Consider the following 12727-nt stretch of genomic DNA (forward strand, 5'->3'; position numbering starts at 1 on the left):
GACGGACAGGCCTGCCCTGACGTCAGGCGGTGGGCGGGGCCCCGGGAGGCAGAGCTGCGGGGGCTGAGCGGGGCAGATGTGCCGGGTTGCTCGGGCTCGCTCTGCGGACGGAGGGGCAGGAGCGAGGCGAGCCCCGCCCGAGGAGGCGCGCTCCCGGCTGGGCTCGCGGCGGGTGCTTCTCTCTCCATGGGTAAGTGCCTGTGCCAGGGATGTGCTTCCCCAGGTAGCGGAAGGCACCGGGCGGGCGCGGGCTGAGGGGCTGCCCCTCCCGCAGTAATGAAAGAGGCGACCACAGGCAGCCCCTCCAGCCGCGGGAGGGGGGGAATCCGCAGGAGCTCGCGCTGTTCCCCAGCACCTGAGTCTAGCTCGCTTGCTCCTGGAGCCCTTTGATTCTAGCCCTCTTCGGGGTTCAATGCTAGGTGGGAAGCGGACCTTCTCTGGCTTTCATGCCTCTGGCCTGCCCCCCCCCCCCCCAGGACAGGAGTGGAGATGGGGAGAGAGCTAAGCAAGGATGATGACATGAGTTTCCCTGGTGGGGTCTCTACAATGCAGCGCTGTAGTCCCTCCCCTGCCCCAGTGCGATGGTGGGGTGATGGAGCTGCTGTATTTATCACTTTGTGGGGGCAAATAGTCCAGTCGGTCCTCCCCCCCTCCCCCCGTGCTACACTGGAGACGTGCTATCTGGCTGTGTGAACAGTGGTCTCTGTGGAGAGGTGGTATTTCCCATTCCCCAGGGAGAAAGGACTCGGAGCCCACTCCTTGGCCTGTGGGGTGCAGCGCAGGAGAGGCTGGATGGGGGGAGTGTGTGCTGGGGGCATGGCCTGGCATGTTAGGGGAGAAGGGCCCCATCATTTTCACAAGCTCTGTTTGTTCCATGGAAATCCTAAATACATTTCTCGTGTTCCTGCTCTAGTTACAAATGCTGCTGCTAACAGAAGGCAAAAATAGCATCAGAGCACCTGTACAATGTGCTGTAGTGGCTAAGGGAGGTGATAACTGGTGTCTTTAAGCATGTTATCTTGCGAGAGGCATTGACGTGAGGATGGCTTTTAAAAGGCTTGTCGGGGAATGATGATGATGAGTCTATTGGCACCACATCCCTCTATTATAATATTTCTTATACTCTGCTTCTAATTCTTCTGTGGGCTGTCATCCCTTTCTGTGGGCTGTCATCCCCTCAATTCCTCTCTTCCATAACTCAGTTAACTCCACTGAATTCAGTGGAGTTACTCCTGACTTACACTGCTGTAAGTGTGTAGAGAATCAGGCCTTTTGTGGTTCCTTGCATACACTAAAGAGTATGAATACTCCTGTTTGCTTGACTGGCAAATGTCTAAATGGTGTGTGCATGAATGAACGGTGACTTTGTGAGTGTAGCATTACCTCAGACATTTCATTTGCAGGCGCTTTAGTACTTCTCTGGCTGTGTAGGAAAGGCACATTTTTAGAGTAACGGATGCTGAACTATGATGTGGTGTAAGTGATCCACCAGTTCATAGCTGTACACGGTTACTATTATGGCTCTTCATTGCCCCAGTGAAGGACTCAAACTGTCAGCCATCTGCACCTGAAAGGTGTTGGGTGTCAAGTATTCTCTGTACTCCTGGGAACAACCGTGTACTGATGGGATGGAAGAGATGACCTACTATGATCTATCTATCTAATAAATTCCAGTGGTGGTTCTGGGCTCTGGAGCAAAACATGATTATAGCTAAGGCATACTTTTGGTCAATTTGGGTGCTTAAAATTAGATACCGAAATAAATTGGGTGATTTGTTTTTTACAGGGAGTTACAGGTGCCTGACAGTCAGATAAGTGACGTAACCGTAGTGTTGTTTGATAATACTAGGCTTAGTCTTTTACACCTCCTCCTCTTTGCCGTGTCTCTGGATGTGTAAAACTAATGATCGGATCCTCTTAAATAAATCCTCATCAGTGACTTACAACATGGAGCTGATTTCTGCTGCTGCCCTTCATGAAAGTTCCTGGCCGCTTATTAATTATGAGCAGCACTTCACACTTTCAAAGCATTGTATGAATATCAGTTAAATGACAAGACCCTGTGACAGGTCAGTATGAGAAACCTCATTCATGAGGCGGGGAAGCAATGGCTTTGGGGAGATGAAGAAGCTTGTTCGAGGCTATGTGGTAAGTCATTGGCAGGGTTGGGATTAGAGCTTCTAGAACATAGTTTTTCAAACGGGAGGGCACCTCCCCACTCAGGGGTGGCAATGAGTTTATCAGGGGGGCGTGAGGACCTGATGTGAAGTAGCACATTCTCACAGTTTATCGGGGGGAGATGGTGGAGACAGTGCCCCTGCCTGTGGGGAGGCAATGCCAGCAGCCAGCATGCATGTGGAGGTCCCAGGGGGAAGGGGTTGGAGAGCAAGCCCACCCCCTGCAGTGACTGTTACTGGTCTGGTGTGGAAGTAAGGCCCGTGGGGGGGGGGGGGTTTGGAGAGTTAGGCCACTCCCTTCCAGAGCCTGTTACTGCCCAACCCCTCCCACTTCACACCCTGCTCTGCCTGAGCCCCGGATACTGGGCTGGTGGTATCAGGCAGCACGATCTGGGCAGCAGCAGCAGAGTGGAGTCAGCAGGCACACCCTGGTAGGCATCGTGGCCCACCACGGGGAGGGAGGGGGTGCAGCAGGCTGGGTGTAACCCCCGTAGCCCACATGTTGGTTATAAGGGAAAAGAAAAGAATAAGAATGCAGAAATGCAAGATACCTATAGGTCCAGGCCTATAAGACAGAGGTGGGCAAATTATGGCCCGCAGGCCACATCCAGTCTGCGGGACTGTCCTGCCTGGCCCCTGAGCTCCCTGCCGTGGAGGCTACCCCGGCCCTCCTGCCCCGCTGTCCCCGCTCCCCTGCAGTCATGCCGCCGCCATGCTGCCAGCACTCTGGCAGCAGGGCAGAGCAGCGGCGTGTCTAGCTCTGGCTGGGCGGCACGGCTGCCAGACATGCTCTGAGCAGCATGGTAAGGGGGCTGGGGCTGGGAGTTGGTTAAGGAGCAGTCGGGGCAGGGGGCAGTTGGATGGGGCAGAGGTTCTGGGGGGGTAGGGGATGGGGAGCAGGGGGGTTTAAATAGGGGATGGTGTCCCGGGGTGTGGTGAGGGGGTGGAGGTCCCGGGAGGGGGTGGTCAGGGACAAGGTGTGGGGGGGGGAGGGGGTTGGATGGGGGGGGGAGTTCTGAAGGGGGCAGTCAGGGGGCAGGAAGTGGGAGTGGTCAGATGGGGGTCAGGCTGTTTGGGGACATGTGCACAGCCTTCCCTACCCAGCCCTCCATATGGTTTTGCACCCCGATGTGGTCCTCGGGCCAAAAAGTTTGCCCACCCTGCTATAAGAACTAGTTTAAGTGTTTAGCATAAGAGTAAGCCCCTGCAGCCTTAGAGGAAGTAAGTTGCTGTATAGTGTTAGCATAAGTAAGTAAACTAGTAGTGACCTTAAGTCACAAGATGACATAAGACTTTGTTTTGCTTGTTTTGCAATATTGGAAAAAGCTGAAACTAAGCATAAAACTACTGACAGGTAACCGCAAGATATTTTGTGGGTAAATATCAGCAGATGCCTAACAGCAGGTAGCTATGGTAACTAACTTTTATGTATATGCTAATGAGTTTAAACTAATTAATATACTAATCTGAAGGATAAGGGTACCCCAATGTTATGAGGGTGAAATATGGTGAAGAAGGGAGGAGTCACTCATGAATTTGGATGATGGTCTATAAAGGATCTGTCTCAACCCTTCTAGTCCTCCATAAGGATAGAGCAAGCATACACATGTAATGGTGCTGGACATAACTACAGGATTGTATTACTTCGTCTTACTTCTTTGGATTGTTTATTTATAGGACTAATCACAGTAATAATACAAATTCTGCAACCTCAAATGTTTTTTTTTCCTGAGTGTGAGTGTTGTGGTCACTGCTGTGTACATTGGGGCTCCCACCTGAACAGTAATTCTGACAATACTCGGCCCAATCTTGGGACAAAAACCTGCCAAATATTGGAGTGTTAATTGGGAATTTTAAATGTTTTAAATGGCCCGTGTAATTGATACCTAATCAATAGATCAGGCAACATGGGAGAGTGGGAGCAAGGGAGTTTGGGGGGAGCAGAGCAGGGGGCTTGGGCAAGGGTCTGATTGGGGAGGGGAGAGGAGGAGAAAAAGAGTGGGTTGTGCATATGGGGCATGAATCTCTGAAGGGAGTGGTGGTGGTGCAGCAAAGAAGTTTGAGAACCTCTGTCCTAGAACTTCTGGTACCTAGTCCCATGCTTGTTTGACTAGACTGGGCCTTTTCTGAGTGTATCTGAGTAGAGTTCTGAAGTCTCCACAGTACATGTATGATTTATGTAGTGAGAGGGCATGTCTTTCTGGAGGCTGTGGGATGGATGTTATGAAGAGAGGTATCTGAAGCAGGGTTATTTCAGATAACAGGGGGTTCAACAGTCCTTTCCTTCTTCCTGGTATTCACTCTGAGTTTCTGCATTTGACAAATCTGGAAACTCAAAGCAAAATTCAGCCTAAAGTGACAAGTTTTCAGTGGATTTTGGGTGGAAACCACGGAGCTTTGCATGGCTCCTACCCTGAAACCATTCCTGAAACCCAGGCTTGTTTGTAATGTGGCTGAGGATTGAACTGGTTGAAACTATAATAAAGAACAAAATTGTCAGACATGTAGATGAACATAATTTGTTGGGGGAATACTCAATATGTTTTTTGTAAAGGGAAATCATACTTCTCCAATCTACAAGAATTCTTTGAGGGGGTCAACAAGCATGTTGTCAAGGGGGACCTAGTGGATAAAGTGTATTTAGATTTTCAAAAGCGTTTGACAAGGTCCCTCACCAAAGGCTGTTAAGGAAAGTAAGCAGTCATGGGATAAGAGGGAAGGTTCTCTCATGGATCGGTAACTGGTTAAAAGATAGGAAACGAAGGGTAGGAATAAATGGTCAGTTTTCAGAATGGAGAGAGGTAAATAGTGGTGTTCCCAAGGAGTACTGGGACCAGTCCTATTCAACATATTCATAAATGATCTGGAAAAAGGGATAAACAGTGAGGTGGCAAAATTTGCAGATGATACAAAACTACTCAAGATAGGTCCCAGGCAGACTGTGAAGAGCTACAAAAGGATCTCTCAAAACAGGGTGACTGGGCAACAAAGTGGCAGATGAAATTCAGTGTTGACAAATGCAGAGTAATACACATTGGAAAACATAATCCCAACTATACATATAAAATGATGGGGTCTAAATTAGCTGTTACCACTCAAGAAAGAGATCTTGGAGTCATTGTGGATAGTTCTCTGAAAACATCCACCCAATGTGCAGCGGCAGTCAAAAAAGCAGACAGAATGTTGGGAACCGTTAGGAAAGGGATAGATAATAAGACAGAAAATATCATATTGCCTCTATATAAATCCATGGTATGCCCACATCTTGAATACTGGGTGCAGATGTGCCCGTCCCATCTCAAAAAAGATATACTGGACTTGGAAAAGGTTCAGAAAAGGGCAACAAAAATTATTAGGGTTATGGAGTGGCTGCCTTATGAGGAGAGATTAGTAAGGCTGGGACTTTTCATCTTGGAAAAGAGCCGACTAATGGGGGATATGATAGAGGTCTATAAAATCATGATTGGTGTGGAGAAAATAAATAAGGAAATGTTATTTACTCCTCCCCTAACACAAGAACTAGGGGCCACCAAATGAAATTAATAGGCAGCAGGTTTAAAACAAACAAAAGGAAGTATTTTTTTCACACAACGCACAGTCAGCCTGTGGAACTCCTTGTTGTGAAGGCCAAGACTATAACAGGGTTCAAAAAGGAACTAGCTAAATTCATGGGTGATAGGTCCATCAGTGGCTATTAGCCAGGATGGGCAGGGATGGTGTCCCTAGCCTCAGTTTGCCAGAAGCTGGGAATGAGCAACAGGGGATGGCTCACTTGATGATTACCTGTTCTGTTCATTCCCTCTGGGGCACCTGGCATTGGCCACTTTTGGAAGACAGGATACTGGGCTAGATGTACCTTTGGTCTGACCCAGTATGGCCGTTCTTTTGAGGATTGTTGACAAGTCAGAGAGAGCCTGGTGAGCACGGCCTGCCTGTTGGGTTTGTAATAAACCCAGGTGAATTTTGTCTGGTTTCACGTTTTGGACAGTTTTCGTTACGAACCTATGTCCCTCTGCACCTAAACACCTGCAGACACAATGCACTGCAATAATATAGAGTCCTAAGCCAGAAGGGCCCATTGTGAGCATGTCTGATCTCCTATATAACACAGGCCATAGAACTTCCCAAAAATATTTCCTAGTGCAGATCTTTTAGAAACACATCCAATCTTGATTAAACCATTGACAGTGATGGAGAATCCACCACAGCCTTTGTTAAATTGTTCCAATGGTTAATTACTCTCAGCATTAAAAATTTGCACCTTATTTCTAACCTGAATTTGTCTAGCTTCAATTTCCAACCATTGGATTGTGTTAAACCTTTCTCTGTTTGATTGAAGAGCTCATTATTAGATATTTGTTCCTCGTGTACTTATAGACTGTAATCAAATCACCCCTTAACCTTTTCTTTCTCATTAGGCTTGGAAGGATGCTAAATCGTTAGTCGTTGGTAAGCGTCAATTTCACGTGATACGCAGCAATTGACAAAAAAAAAAATCCTTGGATAGTAGTAGGTAAGCACAGCCTCCCCCTGACCTAGTGCCTGCAGGAATCTGGTATCCTGGCCCCTCAGCTGTGCAGGGAGCCCTCTGCAGCCCAGCTGCCATGTCCCCGTTCACTCATTCATCAGCCAGAAGTACTGGGGTCCATCTGCTGCTCCCGGGCCAGAGCTGTTCAGCAACGGAGTGACCTCCCCCATAGCCAGGGACTCATCCTCCTTGTAGTGGTCCCAGCACGCACCTTCCTGGCTGGGATAGGAGCACTTAGCGGGACTGGAACAGTGGCAACCAAGTAACAAAGGGCAACAGTGGCTGCCAAACAGTATTGGAGCTGCAGATCCGATTGATGAACACAACAGTGCTCTGGGATCGAAGTTCAGAAAGAACATGAATGCAGTTACGTTTGTGGTGTGGCCTCAATTGCACTAGTATAGTAGGGGAGGCCAAGTTTGTTGTTTTATGTTAGTAACAAGTCACAAAAGGAAAACCCTAGAGCAGTGGTTCCCAAACTTGTTCCACCGCTTGTGCAGGGAAAGCCCCTGTTGGGCCGGGCCGGTTTGTTTATCTGCTGCGTTCACAGGTTCGGCCGATCGCAGCTCCCAGTGGCTGCGGTTCATTGTCCAGGCCAATGGGAGCTGCTGGAAGTGGCGCGGGCCGAGGGACGTACCGGCTGCCACTTCCAGCAGCTCCCATTGGCCTGGAGCAGCGAACCACGGCCACTGGGTGCCGCGATCGGCCGAACCTGCGGATGCGGCAGGTAAACAAACCGGCCTGGTCCGCCAGGGACTTTCCCTGAACAAGTGGAACCCACTGCCCTAGAGGAATATTTTAGTGAATAGCCTGACCTCCAATTTAAACCTGTGAATAAGTCTGGAAAGGGAGATAAGGACATTTTGTGCTGCAAAGTTGGTAAAACAGAAATCTCTGGAAAGATCAATAGTATTGCTGATCATCTAAACAGTAGATCTCATTTGACAGTAAAAGAGAGTCAAGCAAAGGTAAGCCAGGCTTTGATAGAATCCTATTTAGGAAGAATGAGAGAAGGAAGAAGCTGCAGATTTTCCACACGATCTGGTACGTGTATTGTGCTTTGAGCCAATTCCAATGAATACTGCCCATGGGGTTGGAGCTTTTTATTAGCTCTGCTTCACAAGTATGCGCTAGCAACGTGCACTTGCCCGGAACATCAATAGCTGGAAGAAAAATACCCACCTGAAGTTTTTTGCTCACCACCAAGCTACAATAAAGGATCTTTTGAATGGTCGGAAATTCTCTTTAGTAATTGATTAAACCCAGAGTTTTCCAGACCGCCAGCAATTAAGATGCTTGCAGTGTTCTACAGTGACAAAAATAAATCCATGAATACAATTCTGTTGAAATGTTCTATTGTTGTTTAGTGCAATGCAGGGGTCATGTCAATTTGGATTCAATTTGTGTTGTGAGAATACAGCCAAGCATGGGAATACTGTGTGTCAGTCAACAATGACTCCACAATATACATGCCACGCTTAGTAAAGGACTTGAAAGAAATATATCCACATCCACTGCACATTCCATGCATTGCTTATCTTCTGCGTATAGCCATTGATCATGCGATCAACCCTGATGCATTCTACAACATGAACAAATTTGCGGTACATTTTCTAGTGAAATTTAAACATGCCAACAGGCAAGGGGTCTTTTAAAGTTACCTTTCAACAACGTGAGCATGCGCCCTCTCATGTTGTGCTGTTGTGTTAGTTTTCCTGGGTCAAGGCAACAAAATCATTCATGTGCATTGGGACAGTGTGATGGACTTTCTTATTGAAGAAGCGGTAGGATTCACCTCAAAGAAGGCAATGAAACTATATCAGGTGGTCAAGGATGATGGAAATCAGCAAGAACTGTACTGCAAGTTATCTTGTCTTTGTGTATTTTTTTGGAGGGTGGGGGGAAATCTACAGTGTTCATTTGCAAATGGAATCGAATACACCCTTCATACATTGCCTTGATATGCTGCTTACCTATGACTTACAAGTTCCTGCTGATGTACCTTAATGCCTAAAAGAAGTGGAACTCAGGTCAGTGGGCTCCAAAAGGCAATTCCTTTCATCTGCAATGCATACTTTCTCATCAGAATTTCAAAGCAAACTGAAGGCAGCTATAACCTGGAATGTACCAGACAGACTCTAAGGAGCTGGATCTCTTTTTGCGAACTGTCAAGTGTTTGATCCATTTGTCACACCTCAGATTTCTCACAACTTTAGCGACTATGAAAATAGTCTGCATATTTTCCCTTGCAAGGCAGAAGAGTTCAAGCACAGTTTTGATTCGTACATAGAGTATGAAGTGCCTCATGATGACAGCCTAACTGGAGAGGTCGAAACCCAGTCATTGCCTGTCATGTCCAGTGTGGCATTGCGTGCACTTGCAGTGCCCGTAAATTCAGTGCCTATGGCAAAATCATTGAGTTTGTTCAGAAAAGGTCAAGACAAATATCGCATGCACCTCTCAAAGACCGACTTCGGCAGCTCAACATTTTGTACTACAAAAAGGATATAAGCTTAAATTTGGAGAGCTTCATGGGCAGCAGGTGGTATAGGCCAGGGGAGGCTCAGACTCCTCTGGCACTGCCGTGGCCTCTGCACCCCCTATTGGGGGGTTTTGGAGGGAAGTTTGATTTATTATGCCCCATGCAGGTTCCGGGGTGGCTGAGGAGGCGGTATGTACTACCACCTCTTCAGCCACCCCGGAACCTGCATGGGGCATAGCAAAAGCATCTTCCGGAGAAAAGAAACACACACTTTTCTCTGGGCAGCTTGGAGTCTGGGGAGGGGAGGCGAGGCTTGGGGCTCTGGCCTGCTTGGGGCTCCTCTGGCTGAGGGGAGGGGTGGGCAGAAGGGGCAGCGCTGGGGCTAGTCTCCTCGAAAGGGGGCTCCACCTGCTGCCCCTGGAGAGCTTTTGAAATCTGAAAACATCTGCTGGTTCTAGCAAATAATTATTAATTCCAGTACCTGCAATAAAAGGCCCGAGATATTTTATTTATTTATTAGCTCAAACCTCCTAGCGGTGGGAACTGAAGACGTTATGGACAAAGTTATGTGATTTAGGCATGTTACAAATAACACTTAAACTTTCTGATTCTTAGTATCTACTGTCATTAAATAATTGTCTGCCACTCGCCCGTTAATTTCTGCAGTTGTGAAAAGTCTAATTGATAAAAATAAAAAGCTTAAAACTAGGGCTGTCGATTAATTGCAGTTAACTCATGCGATTAACTAAAAAAAATTAATCACGATTAATTGCACTATTAAACAATAGAATACCAATTGAAATTTATTTAATATTTTTGGATGTTTTTCTGAATTGAAAAATACTTTTATCATTTTACAGTGCAAATATTTGTAATAAAAAATAAATATAAAGGGAGCACTGTACTCTTTGTATTCTGTGTTGTAATTGAAATCAAGATATCTGAAAATGTAGAAAACATCCACAAATATTTAAATAAATAGTCTTCTATTATTGTTTAACAGCACGATTAATTTTTTTAATCGCTTGACAGCCCACTTAAAACCCATAATTTTGCATAATTGAGGAAATCAAAATAAATAAAAAATGCTTACAATCAAAATTGATCTGAAATTATGAAGAAAAAAAGACAAATCTAATTCTGCCAAGCAAAGTATCTTATTGGCACATCGGTTTCTAATGTGCAAGTATTGCCAAAGAGGAAAAAAATAGATGGGACCCAAGGATATCTGCTGGAAGTAGGCCCAGTCAGCCTAACACAGAACTTAGTGTGCCTGCACTACGTAACCTCTGTCCATCTCTCATTAGAGAGACAAGGTGAATGAGGTAATACCTCTTACTAGACCAACTTCTGAGAGAAGGTAAAATATATTACCTCACCTACCTTGTCTCCTGAATCCTGGGACCCACATTATTACAACACTGCAAACAACAGTGGAAGATATCCATTTGTCATTGTCTGTCCCTGTTTTGGTGGCAGATTGATCTGTACCATGATACTATCCCTGCCATCTTTCTCTTTTCTCCTGGGGCTATATACAGTTTCCCTCATTGCTTTTTGGTTCAATCTCCTTATCAGCTTTGATCATTCTGAAGAAATGTCATTCCTGCACTCTCTGATTTTGAGTACAAACAGAAAATGTCTGAGGAGATGGGGAAACTTTTCTAGTGAGCCATGGAGTCATAAGCATCATGCACCTTTCACACGGAAATGTGGGCTGTTGATTTTTTTTGCCTTCTGCCCTCCCACGATACAGCAGCAGACAACATATTGTTTTAGGGCCAATCCATTGTCCCTATACGCAGGTCTGTCTAACCTGTGTATCTGAAAAAACGTTCCTCACTATTGGTAAAGAATTTATCCTCAAAACACCACTGCAAGACGTGGAGGTAGCATCTTCTTTATTTTGCAGGCAGGGAACTGAGCCACTGAATGAGATGTCCATGGGAGTTTATAGACAAATTGGGAACTGAACTCGGGTCTCCAGAGTCCCATTTTAGTGCCTTAATCATAAGACAATCCTCCTCCTAGGATGCTAGCTAATGGGAGTTCCTATGGAATGTCATGTTTTAATCATGCCCTATTTATATTCTAATGACATGAATATGACCCCTCAAAGATGCAGATGGAAATTAAGACATGAGCAACAATCCCACCCTGATTCTGCTAACCCCCAGGGCCACAGTGATAGATACACCTGACTATTGGACTTTATAGGTAGAGGCTGAGGTCAGAGGACGTGCACAAAAGCCACAGCTGAAAATGAAATAAGCTTCTCAGTATATGGGATTGTGCTGTTCAAGGCTGGGTATTGTTCAGGGCTTTTTTCATTAAGGCAGTCACTGCTTCGTTGCACTGCCATGTGAAGTGGCAGCATATGAGACAATGTGACATCAATCAGCACTCTCCAGCTGTTCTTTAGATTCCTCACTCCTTCCACACCTAATCTTTTGCCAATTTCTCATTTATTTTAAAGATTTGCTTGGGGGAAATGATACAGTTCCAAGGATGCTGTGAAGCTGCATGTTTACCAGACAAAAGAGAAAACGTTTTCATCAGGCTGTTTTTGGAAGGGTTCCTCCAAATTGCTCCTCCTTCCCCATTCATTTCTAGTTAGGAATTGGCGCTCCCCATTTAAAAAAAAAATGTAAAAATCCAGTTTTCCAGGTGAAACTGACAAAATCCACTGTTCTGGGCATAGGCACCGACTCTGTGGGTGCTTCGGGGCTGAAGTACCTTTGGGGAAAAAAATATGGGGTGCTCAGCACCCACCAGCCACAGCTGGCCACCAGTCAGCTGTTTGGAGGCTGGTGGGATGCACGCAGAGGAGGATAGAGAGGAGCCAGCTGAAGGTGGGCCGGGGGGCCTTAGGGGAGGGAGCTGAGAGGAGTGAGCAAGGGGTGGGAAGAGGCAGAGTGAGGGCGGGGCCTCTGGGGAAGGGGCAGAGTGGAGATGTGGCCTCAGGGTGGAGCGCCTACCTGGAAAAATAAGTCAGTGCCTATAGTTCCAGGTGAAGGTCACTGATGTTATAGGGGATGAGCTGACCCAGTAACTTTCATCCCACAGATCTTTTCAATGCTATCTCTAGAGAAACCAGAGATAAGTCCTATTCAGTCATCTAGCAGAATTGTTCCCTACAGTCTGTATTCTACAGTGCTTTGTCCAGCATAGCTTTAAAGGACTCAAATGATGGGATTTCCACTCCTTTCCCGGGAAGATGGCTGCACAGACTATTAAGAATTGTTTTCTGATATTGACCCTTTGCCATATTCCTTCAAATTGCTCCCGGTTATGTCTGCTGGGACCAACTAAAATGATTCCTCTTCCCCTGCCTTCTCCTTGGTGCTTATTCGCTTCAGAGTGTCCTATGTCTATTGCTTAATACATGGTATTTTTATAGTTTGAAGGGCTGTACTAGTCTCTGGGCAGAGTGCTATGCCTTCTCTGGCACTGCTGAGCCAAGACGGACTAGATCTAGCACTGGTTTATGCTGGTTGCTGGTGCTGTAAGGCCATGTGTAGGGCCTTGAGGTGGAAAGCC

The 12727-nt window shown here is 46.5% G+C and overlaps 1 protein-coding gene across 1 annotated transcript in view; it reads left to right on the forward strand.

Annotated features, from left to right (window-relative positions):
• The first annotated feature begins 29 nt into the window (after positions 1 to 29).
• The window catches only part of MAPK4 (mitogen-activated protein kinase 4), a 153314-nt gene continuing 140616 nt past the window's right edge, over positions 30 to 12727 (forward strand). The window contains exon 1 of the mRNA XM_043547311.1: positions 30 to 190. The gene's annotated coding sequence lies outside the window, so the exon portion shown is untranslated. The remainder of the gene's footprint in view (positions 191 to 12727) is intronic.

The sequence above is a fragment of the Chelonia mydas genome, chromosome 5, assembly GCF_015237465.2.
Source record: "Chelonia mydas isolate rCheMyd1 chromosome 5, rCheMyd1.pri.v2, whole genome shotgun sequence".
In the NCBI taxonomy this organism is placed as follows: domain Eukaryota; kingdom Metazoa; phylum Chordata; order Testudines; family Cheloniidae; genus Chelonia; species Chelonia mydas.